This window comes from Pan troglodytes, chromosome 3 (genome assembly GCF_028858775.2).
Source record: "Pan troglodytes isolate AG18354 chromosome 3, NHGRI_mPanTro3-v2.0_pri, whole genome shotgun sequence".
In the NCBI taxonomy this organism is placed as follows: domain Eukaryota; kingdom Metazoa; phylum Chordata; class Mammalia; order Primates; family Hominidae; genus Pan; species Pan troglodytes.
In genome coordinates this window covers 110,831,837-110,854,159 of record NC_072401.2, presented here as the reverse complement: position 1 = coordinate 110,854,159, position 22,323 = coordinate 110,831,837, and the positions used below count along the sequence as shown (strand labels likewise).

The following is a 22,323-nucleotide window of genomic DNA, read 5'->3' as shown; positions in this document are numbered from 1 at the left end:
GCTGCTTATCTCCTGCTGTGCGGCCTGGTTCCTAACAGGTCATGGACTAGTACCCGTCAGTGGCTCAGGGGTTGGGGACCATTGAATTATAAATTTGAGAGCTCTCCTGATAATTCAGGAAAACAACTTGCTTTTGAGTTACCTATCAAAATAAATTTTATTCAGATGATTGCTTTGATATAAATAATCTAGTAAGGCTATTTTGTATTTCCAAAATTAAACTCTCAATTTCCTGTTTGTGTAAACACAGCCATAATGAAATAGATAAGATGCAAATTAAAAAGGAAAGAGAATGACTGGTCTGTGAAAACCTCATGAAACAGAGCTTCTTGTTTAAACTGTTACTATCTACAATTATTGCTTTTAAGGTATTTCTTATATATTAAAATATCCTGTATAATCATTTGAAATATTATTTTAGGAAGGAAAAATGAGTTTGAACAATAGACTCTTCATTGTTAAATAGCCCCTGTGGGAATTACGGACAGCCTGGTGATGAGGGTCACCCCATGGCGTGCATTCCTGTACTATTGATTCGACTGTGTCTTAACTTGCACATATTCCACATATGCTTTTGCAGCACAAATTCCAAAATCTCATGAGAAATGTAAAAATGTGTGCTGGGGACTGTTTCTTAATGGGTTGTCCATAAAGTAAGCGTGTGTGTTGCATATATCTTGATATTTTTTCTTTTTCATTTTTTTCAACTTAGCTGCACATTAAAATCATCCATCTTCCTTGGTCTCAAAACACGGCTGTATTTTCAGGATCAGGAAATAAATATGTTTTTGTTTCCTGCCCCCAAAATAAATTATTTGAGTTGTTTTTCTAGGCTGAATTGTATTTCACTTCCTTTTAGATTTCTTTTACCACCAGACATTTTTTCAGTTAGTGTAAAATTTATACCCAGTAAACACATTTCTTTCAAAAATGTCAAGTCCTTTCTAAAAACAGACACTATTTAATACTTGTTCCACAAAATTATCCTCAAGATAGATGGAGAATGTTTTACCAAGTCTGATTAGTTTTGGTTGTACAAAGATATATGTAGTCGTGGATAAATAAAGAACATATTTGAGGCAATTTAAAAATCGTCCCAACTTAAAAATAAGTAAAAGAAAACCTTGCTACTGAGAAAAATACAGAGATTAGAGGTGACGTTTTTATAATTGTTACTCTACTCTGATCATATTTATATGATGGGGTTTTAGGGTGACAGTACTGGAATCTCATCACAGGGATGTCGATGACAATATCTTAAGTTTAATACATGGCTTTTGGTTATGTGACAGGAACTCAACTCAAATTTGTTGAGATATGAAAGTGATTTTATTTACTCACTGAATCCAAGAAAAGGTTGAACAGGCAAAGCTGTGGCTTGGGCCTCAAGAAAAATTGGAACCAGGTCTTCAATTGCTGTCAGCACCTTTGTCTCTGTTTCTTTCTCTGCAAATTTACTCCATCCCTGTCACTGTAGACCAGATTCCTCCATGTGGCAGGAAGCATGGCCCACTGACAACTGCCCGAGTCCTCCACGGTTAACCACTGTACCAGACACTGCTGCTGCCCTAAACGTGTGCCCTCGGCCCATCTCTGAGGTCACTTGTTGTTGGAGAATTGTTCATCTATGGGTCCCAGGCCTTCTACCTCAAGCACCTACATCTTTCTGCCTGAGGACGTTCTCTGGCTAGGGGCTGGGGGAAATGGGCTGGGATGGTAGGACAAAAGTGCCAGGTGGTTAATAGGCCCAGGAGTAACCCTCAGCCACAGATGATGGGAATGTATGCATAAATACGTTTCCTTATACTGCAGGGAGTGCATTGTGAGTTTTGTTCTATAGGCCTCTTAGAGGGTGCCCAGCAGGACTGAACATCTTTTCTTATTGCTTTCTCCTTTCCCTTTCTCACTTCCACACTCTCTTACCATGCTTCCTGGGATCAGCTCCCAAATAAACTGATGGAATCCAAATCCTTGTTTCAGAGTGAGATTTTGAGATAATCCAGACAAGGACAACCACCAAAGAATAACAGGTTTGGGTTTCCTTTGTGACCCAGTGTAAAATCGTGGAGAAATTGTTAGATTGACTCATCTTAGGTCGAGTGTTTACCCACAGGCCAAGCAGCTGTAGCCATGTCTTGTAAGGACATGGCATTCACATGGCTAGAACAGGGAATAAAATATTCTGAGTCAGAGATAAAGGGAGAAAGAAAAGGAGCAGGTTAAAAACACAGGAGAGGCCGGGCGCGGTGGCTCACGCATGTAATCCCAGCACTTTGGGAGGCCGAGGCGGGCGGATCACGGGGTCGGGAGATCGAGACCATCCTGGCTAACAGGGTGAAGCCCCGTCTCTACTAAAAACACAAAAAATTAGCCGGGCGTGTTGGCGGGCGCCTGTAGTCCCAGCTACTCGGGAGGCTGAGGCAGGAGAATGGCGTGAACCCGGCAGGCGGAGCTTGCAGTAAGCCAAGATCGTGCCACTGCACTTCAGCCCGGGCAACAGAGCGAGACTCCATCTCAAAAAAATAAACAAAAACAAAAACAAAAAAACACACATAGGAGGATATTATTCACAGAAGATAGGATATATTGGGACGGTGAATTGGTTAGGCATATAGGACAATAGATATTTACCCATAAAGTATTTAATAGAGTGGTTTACAAAAAGTTTGTTCTGATTCAACTTTTTTGATAATTTTATTTTAAATTAATTTCAAACTTCATAAAAAGCTGCAAGAATAGTCAAGGAACTCTAATATGCCTATTGCCCAGATTTACCAACAACTTATGTTTTGCTTCATTTGTTTTTATAATTAGCTCTCTCTGTAAATGTATATATACATCTACACACACATATATAGATACAAATAACTCCATATATACAAATATATATTCATGTGTATTTTTTCCTGAACCATTTCAGAGAATGTTATTTTATTTTACTTTATTTTAAGAGACAGGATCTCACTGTGCTGCTCCGGCTGGTCTTGAACTCCCAGCCTCAAGCAGTCTTCCTGCCTGTACCCCACTTGTATCTAGGAAGAAACGAACTTGCTTTTGATTTTACAGGCTCATAGGCAGAAGGGACTTGCTTGTCTTAGATGAGACATTGGACGGTGGACATTTGAGTTAATGCTGAAATAAGTTAAGACCTTGGGAGACTGTTGGGAAGGCATGATTGGTTTTGCAATGTGAGGACATGAGATTTGGGAGGGGCCAGGGACAGAATGATATGGTTTGGCTGTGCCCCCACCCAAATCTCATCTTGAATTGTAACTCCCATAATTCCCTCATGTTGTGGGAGGGACACAATGGGAGATAATCAAATCATGGGAGGTGTTCTCTCATACTGTTCTTGTGGTAGTGAATAAGTCTCACAAGGTCTGATGGTTTTATACGGAGAAACCCCTTTTGCTTGGTTCTCATTCTATTTTTTTTGCCTGCTGCCATATATGTAAGATGTGACTTGCCCGTCCTTGCCTTCCGCCATGATTGTAAGGCCTCCCCAGCCATGTGGAACTGTAAGTCTACCTTATATTATGTCTAGCTCTGAGTAGACTAAAACATAAAAGAGAATGTTCATTGATTTAAGCTAGACAATACAGTATCATTGGATTGTGGATGTAATCAAAGTGTCAGTGATGAATTTTTCAAATCATCCTTTTTTAAAAAACAATACTATTCAAAGGTGGTCTGTAACCAAAACTTCTATACAGCATGTGGATACGTTGAATATATCATAGATATTTATAGCTAGGTGGAACTAGAGATTATTTAGTGCATTGTACAGAACAAAAACTTTAGATGTACTGAACTTAGGAAATTTGACTGTGGTAGTCCACAGAAAGTCAAGAGTAGATCCCACATCCTCCTGATATCCTGATCCCTTGCCCAGTGTGCTCTTTCAATTCTGCCCCAAGTCATCAAAACTATGCTACCCACTGAAGCTGTCATCTAGATTCCTATTTGTGATTTGGTGATAATGCAATTTTCAATGTAGTTGATTAATCTCATTATCAAATGAAGATTTACCTGGAAAGTTTTTACTTTAAGGGCTACTACCTAACAAATGATACTAAAAATTAAGCAGCTCTTCTGTACCTCAAAACATTCTGCCAATAGAAAGCCCTCCATATCTCAATGAACAACTGTTTTAATACCTTCATTTCTGATGTTTAGATTCTTATATTTTAGTTATTGTTTTTAATTAGAAGAAAAGGAGTCTCCACTCATTATATTAATTTAAGAGCAATGCACTTCAAAGGAATGCAGATCCATTCCTCTCAGTTGTGACAAAACAAGGGAGAGCAGAGCTCTCTCTTTAACAGGAAGATGTGGCTGAAAGGTCTTCTGGTGTAGTGGGAAGCACAAGTGCTTTAGAGTCAGTCAAATGGAGTTTCAAATTCCATATCAGTCAATATTTGCAGTATGGCTTGGGCACCTTAAGCAACCATTCTGAACTTCAGGTTCCTTATCTGCGTAATAGGAGTAATAATATCAATTATTTAATTCTCTCTGCTGCTGTAAGCACTTACCCTTCTAGATGACAGAAAATGTATTTTAAAGTCTCTGATGTGGTGTCAATGCTCAATGGTCTATTTTAGCAATAATTTTCAACTGGGTAATTGTCCAAGACCTGTGCTATGAGTAGATAGTCAGAAGCATCATTATAGGGTGAGGAAGCTGATCCTATCAGCTGGTGCTAAAAATCATTCAAGACTGTTATAAACAGTCCATACAGTTAGTTACCTTTTAAATTTGCTTTGCTCCAGGTTTGGGACTAGCAGTTAGCAAGTGTTCCCCTCTTCTCCCTTACTTCTGTGACTGGTTAGTTGCATTAAAAAAACCCAAAAACCAAAACAAAAAACAAAAACCAAAACTTTCTTCACTCTTTAAAGTTGCCCTAGATTTTTTACTTTCATAGGTTTTACCAGCATAAGAATGCTTTGGGTTAGGGGGTCCTTACAGCAGGACTTGTTCTGCACTCCCCTTGGGTGGCCAATGCTGTGATTATGTACCCCTTTCCTTTCTTAATTGAAAATGTGACTTAAGTGTCACCTGTATGTTAGTGAAACTAGACATGTTAAAGAGGCTTCTTGAAATGTAAAATGATCTTTATGCTTTTTGCTTTTGTATTAGTTTTCTCATCTCTAAAGCAAATTAATAAAATAAATTTCACAGTGTTTCATAAAAACATTTCTTCCTGGGTTAGAGTCAGTAATGTCAAGTTAGGCATGAATTACAAAGTTCTGAAAATGGGACCTATAATGAAAACTGCAACTCAACCATGTAAACACAGCTTTGAACATGTGAAGCTATGATACAGATTCAGTCACTGCCTGAATAGATTTCTCTACTTTCAAGTCCTGTGGAATTGTTCTTCTCTATCCTTCTTTTCCTGTCTAAACAGAAAATTTACCAATTGTATTAGCAGTTATCAGTATGAATCAGCTGCTTTTGAGCCTGATAATTTTCTTGGAAAAATGTTTTAATAGCAATTTGCCCAGCACAGGACAATCATAGAATTGCTAATTTGGGAGGAACAGGGAAGGTCACCAGTCCAACCTCCCAGTTGCGGTAGTCATTCCCTATTCAGTTTCTGAGAGATGGCTAACTAGGCTCTAGATCATTCAAAATGATAAAATAAGTCATTCTAAGGAAAAAGGTAAGTTTCTGTATTTTGGGCTTTACAGTCCTTTCTACCTTATTTTAATCATCATTTTCCAGAAACAGAAAATATAAAACGAAAGCAAACTGGACGCTGTATTATAAACATGCACATGGGCATGCACACCCTCACAGATGCTTAAAATATTAATTAAAAGTCTGGTGGTGAGACTGCTGAGCCTGATAATGAGGACTGGACATTTTACAAACAGCAGTCATGTGCTAGATGCAATGGCGTCTCACAGCCAGGTGTGATTTGTGTGCTCTAGCAGGGAGCTCTCAATCATAAGCCACACAGTGGTTCAGTCTCCTGGTATCTTTATTTCAGAAAGAGCCAGCAGGTGACAGGAAAGCTGTAACAGCTGAAAATAGAACCAGATATGATAGAAAGTAGAAGTAGATTTTTTGTGGCATATTGTAAGCTTTATTTCTTGGTAGTCTTATATAGTAGGAAATTTTGTTTTCTGCCTGTCTTTTTTATCTGTCCCTTGGGGAGACACTTTGATGATCAGTCCTGGTCTCATATTGAGCCTTCCAGCCAAAGACTACTGCTCATGTTGGGCTGCAGTTCCTGCTAGTGCCTCATTTCACACACGGATTGGTGTGTGAGGTGGAGGAATGACCCCGGAGAGCCGGGAGAGAACAGCTGTCTGCCACATAGCAAACAGGGACGGCTGCGATCAAGGCCAAGCTGAAACACATGGCGGGCTGCAAAGCTTTCAGAGCTGCTGAAAATTGAATCCTTCCTTCTAGCTCCTGAGCCTATCAAATCACAATGCAGGAGTTACTCTTAAGAAATTAGAGTTCCTAATTTTTATTTTACTCCACACATTTGCTTCTGATTTTACTCATGGTAACCAAAAGAAGACCTAAAAAGCAAAGAGATTAATGTTTTGAGAGGTTGAGAGCAAACGTCTCTACTGAAACCTCACTTGTGCTAACCAATAGGCACTCACAGAGTTCAGTTCTGTTTTCCACAGCTTGAGTCTCTCAGTGCCAACCTTTTGAATGAATGCTGTTACGCTATCTATTACTAACCATTGAGCCTACCTTATGGTTACCGTTTATTATATACCAGTGGGTCATAAAAATGAAAGATTAAGGTCACTATATGTTTATTTGCCATTGGAGATGACTTTAAAAAAACAAATTCAGTGGCTGCAGAAATGAAGTGTTTAGTCATTCCTGAGCACTCATGTGGCCAGAGCAGCCTGTTTACCAGGTTTTAGACACTGACTACTTTCAGGACTCAAGAAATTCTAGCAATTAATGCTTGTTTAGGGTTGTTCCACCTACTTAGCAGGGCGATTCTACCCATCAGCCACGGTTTATTGACAATCCTTTATGTGCCAGGCACTCTACTAGGTACTTTGGAGAATTACAAAAGAAGAAGGCACACATTAAATTGTAAACTCCTCAAGAGGAATTCAACCAGAGAAACATAAATAAATAGATACCTGTAAATGTGAGTGACAAAATAAAAATCAGTTCTATTCCCTTGAGTGTACTCGGTGCCTTTAGTAATAGATGTGTTACTCCCATACCATGGGCACTAGGAACAGATACTTTTAGGAGTTCAGGAAATAAAAATCTTGTGTTTTTTCTCTCTTGTCCCCAGAATGGTAACTGTAATGCCATAGTTTCACAGTTCGTAATTAGTAAAGTATGCAACACAGTTTTGACTGAAAAACAGCAATGTTCTCAAGTATCAGAAATGATGCTTGAATTTGGCAAAGTAGTCAGTCTCAATTATGTAGTGAACATGCTCTTTTTTGGAACTAAATGGCCAGGATAGCATGTGTGGGGTTCTGAGGATAGACTTTGTGATGCCACGGATCTAAACTAGGCTTGTCAATTTAGTTAATTCACTTAAGAAACACTGATTGAATGCCAACTACCTGCCCAATTCTGTTTTAGATTTGCAGGATTTAAAAATGAATAACAGAGAGGACTTTTTCTCAATGAGTTCATAGTATGGGTGTATATGGGTGAAGGGGAGAAGCTTGGGTGGAGTGCAAGTAAGCAGAAAATTGTATTACCTTATGGCAATTGCTATAGTGATTTTTATTTTCTACTGTGATTTTGTAGTGGGGTTCAGAAGGTTGGCAGCTGGCTTTTGGATTAACACCTCTAGTAAAGTAAAGGAAAATCTACTGGTACTTAAAAATCAAATCAAAATTATTGACAGGCTCAGGGAAAATGCCGGCTTCAGCCCTGAGTGGCTACAGTCCCTCTAATAAATTCCAGTCTTATTTATGGAATTGGTTAACCCCTTTATTAAGACCTCTCTTGCGTATTTGTCTTCTTGTATTGATATTTGGACCCTGTATACACAATACTATACCTCAAATTGTTTCTTCTCGCCTAGAAGCAAACTCCAAATGGTTCTGTAAACTAACTACACATGGACATGCCATTCGTCGGAGGACCCTTAGATCCACCCTAGGAGGAGCCCTAGCTGCTGTTCCCCATTTGATGCCCCTTTTCAGCAGGAAGTAGCCAGAAGGAGTCGTTGCCCAAAACCCCCTAACAGCAGTTAGTGTGGCATCTCCACATGGGGGAATGTTGTAGGAGTTATTAAGAAATTATTTTAGGCAGATAGACAGGAAAAGGGGTCCTTGGGAAGTTTTCTTTTTTGTTTTTTTTTTTGTTTGTTTGTTTTTTCTTTTTTGTTTTGAGATGGAGTTTCCCTCTTGTTGCCCAGGCTGGTGTGCAATGGCACGATCTTGGCTCACCACAACCCCTGCCTCCCAGGTTCAAGCGATTCTCTTGCCTCAGAGGTAAGAGAATCTCTTGCCTCAGCCTCCCTAGTAGCTACCTGGGATTACAGGCATGCACCACACCTGGCTAATTTTGTATTTTTAGTAAAGACGGGGGTTTCTCCATGTTGGTCAGGCTGGTCTTGAACTCCCGACCTCAGGTGATCTGCCTGCCTCAGCCTCCCAAAGTGCTGGGATTACAGGCGTGAGCCACCGTGCCCAGCCCTAAGTTTTCCTTTTTTTAAAGCATCTCCGCAAAAGTTTCTTGTAAAGCCCTGGCTCTAGAGCCAGGCCGGCAACCTTTGATATGCAAACGCCAGCCATTAGAAACTGGGTCCACCCAAACATGGCGATTCCAGTGGCCTTCTTGCCCTTTCCCCACATGTTTCTGGCAACATGGCCGCCCCCACGTATCCCCACGTGTGTAGAACGTCATGGTGCCCTGCATTTGTATATTAAAAGGCTAGGGCAGGAGGGCCAGCTTTTTCGCGGGCTATGTGAATGACATGCCTAGTCAAACCAATCCCATGGACCCTATGCAAATCAGACACCGCCTCCTGCAGCCTCTGTATGTACACCTAGCTGGTATCTGTGGCAGGTGGGGTTCCCTCTCTCGGCTTTGGAGCCCCCTTCCCTCTGTCTCTGTACAGGGGAGCTTCTTCCTTCTCCCTTCCTTCTTGCCCCTTCTTGCCTGTTAAATTCGCCTCTCGTTAAATTAAAAAAAAAAAAAGAGGTTGGCAGCTGTGCTGCCACTAACATTTCTGGGGGCTGGGGAGGGGGGATTTTGAGAGATGGTTCTGTTGCTGTGTATAAGTGTTGTGGGTCAGAGACTTAAGGAACAAAATAGAGTTATGCTGTCTCCTGGAATTCTAAAATTCTGGGGCAGTGAATTCTCAGGCATGACCATAAGGTGGAAGAGAGTCTGTAATAATCATTGTCAATGCCTGGCCTATTTCCTTTCTGGCTTGTCATTGTAATTCACTACTATTGCTGGCTTCTGACAACCTGATCAAGGTATCCTCTGGCAACATGGGCAGGCTGGGTAAGCCAGGAATCTAATGACCCCTTCCCAGACCCCCAGCCCCACCAGTAACTGATGGGAGGAGGTGTATGTGTCCCAGTTCTTTCACTTCTCTGGTGGGATAACTCTGAGACTTGACACGCAGAGTTCCAGAGAGCAATTAAGTTCCAGTTGCCCAGAGTGGGTGACACAGCCAGAGTGAAAACACATCTTAATTAGCTGACTTTTCTTCCTCGTGTCTCATTTCTTTATTTCTTCATTGGGATGACATCCAAATCAACTGCAGCACTCAAAACTTTGTTTCAGAATCTGCTCTAAGGGGAACCTGTCTTTGCAAAAAATTGTTCACTGACATCCTGGCTGAAAACTAACTCAGCTGGTGGAAGTTTTTGGATGATCCTAGACAGCTGGTAAGGGTGGTCTTTATCAACCCCTCTTCTCAACCAATCCAATTTTTTTTCTCTCCTGAGCCTAAATAAGATAAAGAATGTCCAAAGGTGAATGGCTGTAGATAAATATTCATGTTCTCAGCCTTACCCATAGACTCCTGCTGACCTAGGCTGATTTTCAGGTTTGTTATGTGTAATTGGCTAAATTCCATAATGTGTAAGTTTGCCCTCTTGGCTATAAATATAAATAGGTCTGGAGTGGGCCAGTCTGTGAGTTGACTTACATGAGGCATTCATTCATTCATTCATTCAAAAAATACTTATTATGTGCCAAGCCCTATACCAGGCATTGTGAATGTAGCATTAAACAAGGTAGATTTAAACTCATCCTTTATTAGGCTTTGAATGCAAAGCTTATAGAGATGGCAAAAATGAAATTGTTACAGGATTCTTGGGGTGTCACTTCACCAGCTGGAAACCTCTGTGGCCAGCTGTGCCTTTGCCTGAGATTTGCTCAGGCCCACTGGGCCCACTCAGCCTGAAAGGCTGTGCTTGGCTCGTGTTACTGGCCTGGATCCCATGCCTGCCAAGGATGAGTGGAGTGGTGAGAGGTATGTGAGGGAGCAAGTGTGGGGTCTGGTCACTGCACACAGCCAGGCATACTGGCTGTGGTGGGGCGGGCAGCTTCAGGTGCCAGCATGAGCACCAGCTCCCTGTGAGGCTGTGGCTGGACTGGGCACCCTGCAAGCAGCTTCCATGGCTGGCACGGGGGGACATGGTGGCACCTGGAAGGTTGGGTGAGGCTGTGGCTGGATGGGGCATCCTGCAAGCAGCTTCTATGGCTGGCATGGGGCAACACGGTGGCACCTGGAAGGTTGGAGATGTCAGGAACTGCAGAGCCCCAAAGAGAGTGTCACAGCCCTGGCTTGGGGAGCTCCTAGGTCTGGGCTTTCTGAAGGGCTGCAGCTTTTCTCTTTTTTTTTGTCACCCGCAATATGGTGAGCAAGGGGCATGTTTCAGCCCTGTCTGTGTTACAGCACTTTCATCCCTGCCATTTGGTGGGTCTCGCATTCTTGTCTTGCACTCAGGAAGAATGAGGTATGTGGACAAGTTGGAGGGTGAGCAAGGTGAAGAGGAGCTTTATTGAGCAATGGAACAGCTCAGAGGAGACTCACAGTGGGTAGCTGCTCTCTGTAGCCAGACACTAGTCCTGACTAGTGTTCAGCCCTTAACAGAGAGGAAACCCTGCAGTGGGCAGCTCCTCTCTGCATCTGGCTATCCCAATGTCTCCTGATTCTGGGGTTTTTATGGGCTTCATAAGGGAGGAGGTGCATGCTGATTGGTCCATGGGTGGCCATGGGCAGGCCAGAAAAAGCACTATAAGTTCCCATTTCTGTCCTTGGGCTGGCAGCCTGGCCTCCAAGCTTCAGGCCTTCCCTGGCTTGAAGGTGGGGCTTCACTGGGGACCCATCCCTTTTCATCCAGGAGCCTGTCTGCCTTCTGCTGCTGTTCATGGTGCCCAGGCCGTTCATGCCAAGGGGTGCCTGCAGGCCCATGCCAAGCTGCCCTTACCCCTGACTCAGTCTCCCTCTCATGCTCGTTGGTGCCCAAAGTCCAGAGTGGGCCGAGGTGGAAGGAAGCTGGCATGTTAGTGCTGCTCCAAGCATGCACACACGCTGCAGAGAGATTGTCCAGATTGTCACAGCACCCAGGCTCAGCCTCAACTTTGCTCTGAGATTGAAGTGGGTGCCGGGAGCAGGGAGAGGCCAGGCAGCAGGAGCAGGCATTTCTGAGCCTATGGGGGCAGGGGGTCTTCCTGGGCCCCCAACAGTACGGAGATGCCCAGGTCCGCAGCCATGACTTGGGTGGCTGCAGCTGCACCTGGGAGGGCGGGGTTCCTGCCTGCTCCCAGACCCCAAGAGTACAGGGAGACCTGGGTCTGAAGCCATAGCTGGGAGGCTGCAGCTGTGCCCAGGGAGTGTGAAGCTCCTGCCCTGCCAACACAGAAGGGGGTGGGGCTTCCACCTGTTCCCAGTTCCCACCGGCTGCATGAAGTGCATAGCCCCAGCTGTACCTCCCACACTGCAGCCAACGTCATGACAGTGGCCACTCTAGACAGGCTGCTGCTGCCATGAAAATGGTGGCAGAAGCTGGGAGGTATACAATAGTTACATTACACGGAAATACAGAAGCTATGAGAAAAGGAGAGTAGAGACCATTTGGTAGTAGAAAGAGAAGCTGAGAGAGACATATTAATAGAGGCAGAGATGAAGACTTGCAAGGTCATGGTAATGTAACAACACTAGATTTTTGGGACCCATGAACCTGCTGATGAGATGGCAGCAAAGTAACTGGGTTGTAAAAGCTTCACTGGGTTCCAAGGATAACCCAATTTCCAAACTCCATTCTGTGAGCTGCCTCTGCTTTAGGTACTGTTCATCCATGTCCTTGGGATCTGAGATTCTGGTTTCTTATTTTCTGATGTATTATAATCGTTATTATTTTTACAACAGAACTTCATTAGTTAAGGAACCTGTGAGTGAATTCTTTTTCATTTTATAGCTGATTAACACAGAACTGTGAACATGAAATTTAATTCTCGCTTTTAACGGATAATGAAACTGAAGCCCAATGAGGCAAAGTGATTTTCTGTTGAAGTAAAAACTCTGACTCCAAATTCACAGCATTTTATATCTATCAGAACAAATAATAGTAACCTCACTTACTGTGAAGAGGCCCAGAAACAAGGCAATCTTAGAATAGCCAGCATCCTAAAACTGACATTTCATATAGTTTTCAGAGGTTCATAAAAATCCTGTACATTTCACTAAATTTTCACTGGTCCAATTCATATTTATCAGTGCAATCCTCCAATCGTTCTTTTTGTTTTTGGTTTGTTTTGTGTTACCCTACATACATTTAAGTCAGTAGTATCAGGTTCACCTGGGAAATTGTCAGAGATGTAAATTAACAGGCCCCATCCAAAACCTACTAAATCAGAAATTCAAGGTTTGGAGTTGAGCAGTTTGTTTTGATGAGCTCTTCAGGTAATTCTGATGGCATGCTAAAGTTTGAGAGTCTTTTCTTTAGGCTAAGAAAATGTCTGGATCCACTTGTAGCAAATATTTTCCTATAAAAAAGTTTTTAAAGTAGAAACAGTATATTATCTTAAAAATTAATCTCTCTGATGCTTTTTAGGCCTATTTTTGCTGGGTTTTTTTGTTGTTTTTTTTTTTGTTTTTGTTTTTGTTTTTTTTTTGAGACAGAGTCTCTCTCTGTCGCCCAGGCTGGAGTGCAGTGGCACGATCTCGGCTCACTACAAGCTCTGCCTCGCGGGTTCACGCCATTCTTCTGCCTCAGCCTCCCGAGTAGCTGGTATTACAGGCGCCCGCCACCACACCCGGCTAATTTTTTGTATATTTAGTAGAGACGGGGTTTCACCATGTTAGCCAGGATGGTCTTGATCTCCTGACCTTGTGATCCACCCACCTCAGCCTCCCAAAGTGCTGGGATTACAGGCGTGAGCCACCGCGCCTGGCCTATTTTTGCTGTTTTTATTGTTGATGATGATGATGATGATGTGTGTTTGTGTTTGTATCTGTGCGTTTTTCAGTTCTAGGTACATGAAATCCACTGGTGTGCTGGTAAATGTTTAATAACCAGTCCTCTGGAAAGGAGAAAGTTGAAGACCCCATTTATACATTTGCTCATTTCGGTGGTGTAAATACCCTGAAAATAGCTGATTTCGAGCTATCAACATTACTGAAGATGGAGCTGGGAAGAGGTGAGCATAAGTGACACTCAAAAGTCAGTACTGGCTGCACTCATTACTTTGGATTCCATAAATTTAAGCATAAAGTTTGAGATTGAGTTGTTATACTTAAATGTTAGTTGAATGAATTGTGGACGAGTAAACTAAGACTATGGGACTGGAATTTTATTTTTTGGGTAGGGAAAAATTTAGTGTGAATAAAGACTTTAACATCTCAGAGTATTCTTCCTGGATTTTAGTGAACGTCACAAAAGTAACAACAGAAAGAAAATTAAGAATGCATTTATTGAGAATGTATTCTTTAAATAGCACTCTTTATTACATACTGTAACAAATCAGGCTATTTAAACACAGGCTGTTTTCAGCATAGCACTTTATGGCAATAAAACACTTTGCAAATCAATTTTATTGTTCCTCTCTGCAACCTCAAGAGGTAATAGATATGAGTTCCCTATTTTTACAGATGAAGAAAGTAAGGCACAAAGAGATCTTCAAACTTTCACATAGTGTGTTAATAGAAAAACTGGGATTAAGACTTGAGTCCTGGAATTTCCCAGTCATAGTTTATTAGGTTATGTTTTCTGAAATGTGCATAATTTAAAATGGGACTTTAATTGGCTTTGGTCTGCAGGGGTGGCTATGCTTTCTATTGGTACAGTGTTGCAGACCTGAGCTACATTATGATGCTTGTCCTGTCCCTTCTTGCCAGCCTTGATCTGTCCAGAGTCTTTGCTGAGAAGGGCCCTTAGAGGGCCATGATTTTTATAGGATTCCTAAAATCATAAGTCCCCCAAACCACAGCTGCTTGGATTAGAGGTGAACACCAGACCCAGGGGTGACCGATCAATAGACTGGCCTGTGGCCTAAACATAACAGGACTGTCATACTCCTCTCCAGAATTTGGAATAACAAAGAATGAGAAAATTAGTGTGGGTGCTGCAAGGTAAAAATCATGATGTAAAGATATGCTGGAAAGGCCAGGGTGGACTGTGGTTAACTAAAATCACGAGAGCAGAAATTAGTAGTAAGTAGAAAGTTTGGCTTAGAGAACAGAGAATGATTAGATAAGGAAGCAAGTCATTAGAGTAAGAAAAATAAATAAATATTCAGGAAAAATAAATAGACACCATGAGAGACAAACCATGTAGCAATCGATAGCTGGTGGAGACAGAGCAGCCAATTCTTAGGGCTGCTCCTGTGACTGGCAGCTTTCCAGCTTCTATCCATGTATATATGTACAAGTTCTGCTGCACAAAACAGGAACTCTGCATTAGTGACTTAGCCCAAAGGGGGTTTGTAGTCTTCACATAACAAGAAGTCTGCAGGCAGGCGGCTCAGGGCTGGAGCAGCAGCTCCACAACATCAACAACACACCAAGCTGCACTAGCTTTCCACTTCACCATCTTGGACAAGCAGCTTTTCTCCTCATATTTGCCATCTCACAGCCTCCAGCTTCACATCTATTTCCACGAGGGAAGAAATGATGAAGATAAATGTGTTTTCCATGTATAAGTATCAGAAATGCAAAACTTCCCCCAAAAATCCTGCTTTTTTTCTCATTACCTAAACAGTGACATGGACTCTTCGCAACAAAAACTTTTTTTTTTTTGAGACAGAGTCTCACACTGTCGCCAGGGCTGGAATGCAGTGGCATGATCTTGGCTCATTGCAACCTCCGCTTCCTGGGTTCAGGCGATTCTCCTGCCTCAGCCTCTCAAGTAGCTGGGATTACAGGCGCCTGCCATTATGCCCAGCAAATTTTTTGTATTTTTAGTAGAGACGGGGTTTCACCGTGTTGGCCAGGCTGCTCTTGAACTCCTGACCTCATGATTCACCCGCCTCGGCCTCCCAAAGTGCTGGGATTACAGGCGTGAGCCACTGCGCCTGGCCAAGCAAAACTTTAAGAAATATAAACCCTTCTCCTTTTTCTGTTTTTAGCTTAGCACATTGTTGCCCAGGACAAAATTGGGAGTCCAGGGCTGGGTGCGGTGGCTCACGCCTGTACTCTCAGCACTTTGGGAGGCCAAGGCAGGTGGATCATGAGGTCAGGAGTTCAAGACCAGCCTGGCTAAGATGGTGAAACCCCATCTCTACTAAAAATACAAAAATTAGCCACACATGGTGGCATGCACCTGTAATCCCAGCTGCTCAGGAGGCTGAGGCAGGAGAATCGCTTGAACTCGGGAGGCAGAGGTTGCAGTGAGCCAAAATCACACCACTGTACTCCAGCCTGGGTGACAGAGTGAGACTCCATCTCAAAAAAAAATAAAATAAATAAAATAAAATAAAAAAGAAAGAAAGAAAATTGGGAGTCCAGTTAGTAAGAAGAAGGGAAAGACTGGTGAAGCAACTAGCACTGCCTTCCCAGCATACTTGTACCTAGATCCCCACTGCTTGAGGAACTCGTGTGAATCTTGAAATAAATTTTCAAGATTGGAGGTAAGAGGTATGTGGTTGTTCCAGGAAAGGTAGTCTGGTCATCAGTCATCATAATTCTGCTGTCTCCGACTTTGAGCAAATATAGCTGGCCCACCCAGAAGAGTGCTATCTTGTTTTAAAGTACTTGGGGGGGAAAATCCAAAACATTAACTGCTAATAGCAAATATGGATTTGTTAACAAGTTGTGCCACACTAACTTTATAAAACATTTTTAAAAATTACACTGAGAGGTGGGGAAATGCTGTAGATACAGAATGTCTTGGTTTTGGCAAGGCAATTAATAAACCCTCTTGATGTCACTGAAAAAAGATGGAGATATTTAATTTGATGATGGTAGAGTTATCTAAACAAAAAGCTGGTTACATGTATTTATGAAGCTTGATGTTGACAAATAAATTGTTAATCCAACAAGAAGTCTTTAGAGGTGAACCAAGAGAACCTGCCCTTGACTTTGTCCTGTTCAATATTTCTGGTGGTGAGTAGGAAGAAGAGAGAATTCACTGATCCAGAGTTGGAAGAATAGCTTTTAATGATGAGTGATGGAATAAAAATATATGAGCAGAATGGCCTTAGGTTGAAAAGACTCAGTAACACAAATACAGCAGAGAGAGGATCTGGTTTAATATCAGTTCAAGGGAGAAAAAACAAAAAGGACTCCATTCAAAGTCAACTGTGATGATGCATGGCTTGCTTGCCCCTCTCTCCCTTTATCTTATTCACTTAGCAAATCCCCAACCCATGTGAAATCCAATCCTTACTGTCCCACACCTGCACTTGTGCAGCTGCAAATGGCAGGAGAGAAACACAACCGCACGGGAAGTCCTTACTTTAAATTTATGACCAAATAGGCCCTTAATGCTGCCACTTGTAGAAACATATAAACGCTCCTGGTTGCATTAGGACTTTTCCTCATTTTGGTCTCCTAAGTGAATATTTCACACATCCTTCTCTCTCCTCAATTCCTCAGCATCTCCTTCATTATCCTCCTTCTAAGCTGATGCGCCTGCTTTCTGCTTAACTGAGAAAACTGAAGAGATCATATCAGAAGTTGCATGGATTCTGCATCACCACTGCATCTGCTCACCACTCAGCATCTCCACCCACAGGTACCACCTTCTTGCCTGTGACAGAACTCTCTCAAGCACATACCTCTATTTGTGGAGGCACCTTTCTTGCCCCCACAGAGACATTGCTTGAGCAATTCTCCCCTTCCTCTCCTACATCATCAATTGTTCCCTCTCTGTTGAATAATTCCCATTAGCATTGAAACATGCAATTCTTACTTCTGGAATTATTTCCAGTCCTGTGTGACTCTGGGAATTGTTTCTCGCTCCTTTTCTGAGTTTCTCTCCTGGGCCTTGGGGAGTTTCTTCAGCTGAAGCCCCTCTACAGGGAACCCCTGCAGCCCTCCAGAGCTCTTTCTCTGAGCAGTCCTCTTTGCTGTGCTATTCTGCTCTGTGAATTCTTGCACTGCCTTGTTCTCCCTGAATTCTCAACTCTGTCCCTCACCCTGGGGCACTGTTTGGTTTCCCCCGCTGCACAGTGTGGCTGGAATCTCTATGCAGTTCGCTGGGCAGTCATGTGGAGCACCTCGTTTGTTTCCTGGCTCTCAGGGATCACTGTCCTGTGCTGTGTTTTCCACTGACTGAAAATTCTTTGTTTCATGAATTTTGTCCAGTTTTTCAGGTGTTTAAGGTGGGAGGGTAAATTCAGTCTCTAGTGCTTCATCATGACTGGACACAGTCTTTTCATTCTTCTTAAGCCCACTTCAGTGAGATTTTTTGCTTCCAGCATGTCCTTGGAATCTCTCTCGTCTGGGTCAGCCCTGATTTTCGGTGGTTTAATCCAATGCTCAGTTCTCACTTTACTGGCCCTGCCAGCCACATTTGATACATTTGATTGTGCTTTTGTGCTACATACATTTTCTTCATGTGGCTTTCGAGGCCCATTTCTTTAGACCCAGAATCGGACCATTCCTCATCCCCTCCACTGCCACCACCCTGGTCTAGTCGCCATCGTCTTTCTCCTACAATATGGCAAGAATCTACTTTGCTTTCCCCTCAGCCTGCAGGAGGTGGGGAGAGGAAAGATATTCAAATCTTTTCTCAAACTAGCATCCAGAGTGATCCATTTAAAATACAAGTCAGATCATCCCCTTCCTTATTCAAATCCCTGCAGGGGCTGTAGATTTCCCTCAGATAGAAACCCACCAGCTCCAAGGGTCTGCTGCTCACCTTTCTGATTTCCTCTCTCACTGCTGCCCCACCGACTCACTGGGCTTCAGCCACAATGGACTCTTTTTGTTCCCAGAACATGCCACGTGGGTCCCACCATAGCATCTGTGCACTGCTGAAACATTCTTTTTCTTGGAGTACCTGTAGTTAACTCCCTTGCTTCAAATCATTGCTCAGATATCACCTTCTCATTGAGGACTACCCTGATGAATTGATTTAATACAGCACCTTTCCTAACCCTCCAAGTCACCCATCTCTCTACATACTCACAGCAGGAACATGACAGATACTTGTTGAATGGAAGAATGAACAAGGGCAGGAAAGAACAATCAAATATAATTTTAGATTCTTTTAGTAGAATTACAATTTCCAAGCAAGAAATGTATAGTCTCACTGTACTTTGGAGTAATGGTAATAGTTAAAAATTTTTGGTAATTACTATGTGCTCTCTATATATCATTATACCATTAAATATTCACAGCAATATGATAAGGCAGGTTTTCTTTTTGTTGGTGAAGAAAATGAGACAGAAAGGTTTAATAAATTTCCCCATTCGCACAGCTAAGAATTGGTAGAACCATGATTCAAACCCAGACAATTGACTATAGAACCCAAATCTACTATTTTAAGCGACTACTTCTCTGTCACAAGAAGTTTATGCAGAACTCGGATGACCACCTCTTGGGTTTAAAGGTCTTCAGTTGGAAGTTTAGACTTGCATTCTACCTGGCAGATTCTGTGATTCACCTGCCCTTTACCTGGTGACCCATTTAGATGCCAATGGCAGTGCAAGGAAGGGACAGCTGAGACCAGAACTGCTCACCAGTGTGGGAAAGAGAAGCAGCACATTCCCATTCCCACCCCCTCCATTTTACAGATACCCTGGAGATGGGGGAGAGACTATTTCTATTTCCTAAATGGATGTGTTCCCGATAGGAATGCAGTGAGATTAAACTCACAGCACGTTGTATTTTGCTTTAGTTGGAAGCAGAGCATATATTAACTGGACTCATGGAAAACTTGTCATTGCTCAAACTGGAGGAAGTCTGATTAGACAAATCATGTAGCTTAATTTGAAAAGAACTCAAGGAAAGACATCTGACTAAATGAATCAAAAGAGGGTATCTGGGCGGGTGCGGTGGCTCACACCTGTAATCCAAGCACTTAGGGAGGCCTAGGTGGGCAGATCACTTGAGGTCAGGAGTTCAAGACCAACCTGGCCAACATGGTGAAACCCTGTCTGTACTAAAAATACAAAAATTAGCTGGGTGTGGTGGCCTGCACCTGTAGTCCCAGCTACTCAGGAGTCTGAGGCATGGGACTAGTTTGCACCTGGGAGGCGGAGGTTGCAGTGAGCTGAGATTGCGCCACTACACTCCAGTCTGGGTGAAAGAGCAAGCCTCTGCCTCAGAAAAAAAAAAAAAAAAAAAAAAGGACATGTCTGTAGGGTGAGTGGGTAGGAAAGTGTTTGAGGATGGTGGTGGCGCAAGACTGGAAGCCGAGAAAAACAAACTCCAAGTTTGCCCACTTCACACATTTTCCAGAGCCCTGGAACTGTTTTATTCTTTATTCTTGGTCTGAGTGGCTCCTTGGAGTGGGAGGCGGCATGTCACAGCCTGCAGTCTGTTTGGGCACCAGTCCGATCTCCATTCACATCCTGTCTATTCCACTTACTAGCTGTGAGACTGTGAAATAGACAGTTCAGCACATTGATTAACACCTGCCTTAAAGGGCTGTTTGCAGGATGATATGGACAAAGCCAAGGTGATTTTGTTGCTCAAAAGTGTTAGCTCCCTTCCTTCTTTCAATCCAGGGAAGATAATCTTCTAAGGTCACACCACTCAAAAGGCGATTTACCCACCAGGCATGGTGGCTCACACCTGTAATCCCAGCACTTTGGGAAGCCAAGGTGGGCAGATCACTTGAGGTCAGGAGTTTGTGACCAGCCTGGCTAACATGGTGAAACCCCTTCTCTACTGAAAATACAAAAATACAAAAATTAGCTGGGTGTGGTGGCAGGTGCCTGTAATCCCAGCTACTCGGGAGGCTGAGGCAGGAGAATCTCTTGAACCCAGGAGGGAGTTTCCAAAGTATGTAGATTCTTATAATGATATCACTAGCAGTCATAATAGACATCATCAAGCCATCTTCATGGTGGCTTTTTATATATTTGTAGAAAAGATAGAATAATCACTTCATAAAATAGGTACCTTATGCTATTGATGAGTGTGCATTGTAGGGTTGTGTCCAATCTTGCCCTTCACACTGATCCTTTACTTTTCTTATAGATCTGACTTTCAAGTTTTAGAAGTTGACAGAAAGTTATTGGAATAGAGTTTACTGGTTTTTGAAATAGGCTCTGCTGGCTTCTCATCAATTTTAGCTTTCATGATGCTGTGAGTATAATCACTAAGCAACTAAGTAAATTTTGAAAGTCTGCTTATTGGACTCTAAAATCATATATTTTTAGGATTTCTGCTAATATTCCCAAATTAACAGAACCTAGAGTGCTTGAGAAGCAAAACAAAACAATTTGAATGATAAAGTAGTAGAGTGTTAGGAAAACATACTCATTTGGAAACTGGGTCTCAATTTCTATTCATGGTCTTCAAAAAAGATTCAGATGAAGCCAAGTAACGAAGTACGAATAGTCTTTGTGTAAACTATGTTTTTTTCTATGTGTGAAATGAAGATAGTGCTTGCCTACTAATTAAAAAGTGCTTTGAGTCTTTCTTGTTATAGGTATCGTAGGTGTATGTATCATCCAATGGAGAACTAAGATAATTGAGGCACGACAGTAAAGAAACAGTAAACAATAAAGAAAATGTTGGCTGTGTTCCCAGGGGAATAATCTGGCTTGGCTCTCTACCACAATTACACCTACAGGGCAATTTGTTGATTCCTTTCTCTCCTATATGTCTCCCTGCAAGTTCAATCTGTCTTCCAGTCCTAAGGCATCACCACATCCATTCTCTTGAATCCGTTCTCTTTGTTCCTCCTCGTGTTTGCACCTTAGTCTAGGTCATCATTATCTCCAGCCTGGATTCATGGGCAATGGCTTCAAACTGGTCTCTGTGACTACTCCTTGCTCCATACTGAGGAAAGAGGAATCTTATAAAATGCACATCTGATGGTGATACTGCCTTGCTTACATCCCCACAGCACCTTCTCATTGTCTTCAGGATAAAGCCCAAATTCCTTAATGTGCTTAAAGTGCCCTCCCTGACCTTGCCACTGCCCATTCCTCCAGCATCACCATTAACCACTTTTCCCCTTCCCCTCGAGTTCTTTTTACCTTTTCAAAGCAACTGCACATTTTAATGTTTCGTTTCCTCTAACAGAAACATTCTGCTCCCACTTTTCACCTGCTATACTATCTCTCAGTTCGCAAAGATGCTGCTTTATCAGTGTCAAAACCTTGGATTGGTTAGATTCCTTGTTATAATGTTTTTTAAAACTTTGTTTTCTTTACTAGACTACAAGCTTCATGAGGACCAGGCTATGTTTGTCTTTTTTAGCTCCTATGTTCTTAGTATCTAATCCAGTGTCTGACACATCAGAGGTGTTCAATAAATATTTGTTAAACAAATGAGTGAAGTGATTAGCACGTTGCCTGGCATAGAGTAAGCATTTAATGAATGGCAGCTATCTGCCTCTATATCTATTGATTCACACACACACACACACACACACAGGTGGCACAGTCAACATTAAGAAAATAATATTGCTGTATATGATAACAGACGTACAATGAAGACTGTGATAGGAAGGATATAGCCTACTTGTTTATTGAAATTATTGAAAGTGTATAAATTGGCTCTCCACCCAAACTGGAAAATAATATTATAAATAAACATATTTCAGTGCTGCTGAGACTTAAAGTTGAATGAGCTTTCTGTGCAGTAGAGGTGGTAGAAAAGTACATGTGTAGTGAAATTTTAGTAGCCCATATTATTTGAACATATGCTGAGGTTATGGTGAGCAAATGTTGAAGTTATTCCTGTTTGACACGTATGTTTGGTGCTGAGTGCTCACATTGTGGCTG

At 42.3% G+C, this 22,323-nt stretch overlaps 1 long non-coding RNA gene across 1 annotated transcript in view; it reads left to right on the top strand.

Annotated features, from left to right (window-relative positions):
* LOC104006165 (uncharacterized) overlaps window positions 1–17,150 on the top strand; it is a 53,865-nt gene extending 36,715 nt beyond the window's left edge. Inside the window, exons 5-6 of the long non-coding RNA XR_010156667.1 lie at window positions 13,447–13,617; window positions 17,012–17,150. This is a non-coding gene — a long non-coding RNA (uncharacterized LOC104006165). The remainder of the gene's footprint in view (window positions 1–13,446; window positions 13,618–17,011) is intronic.
* The last annotated feature ends 5,173 nt before the right edge of the window (window positions 17,151–22,323 follow it).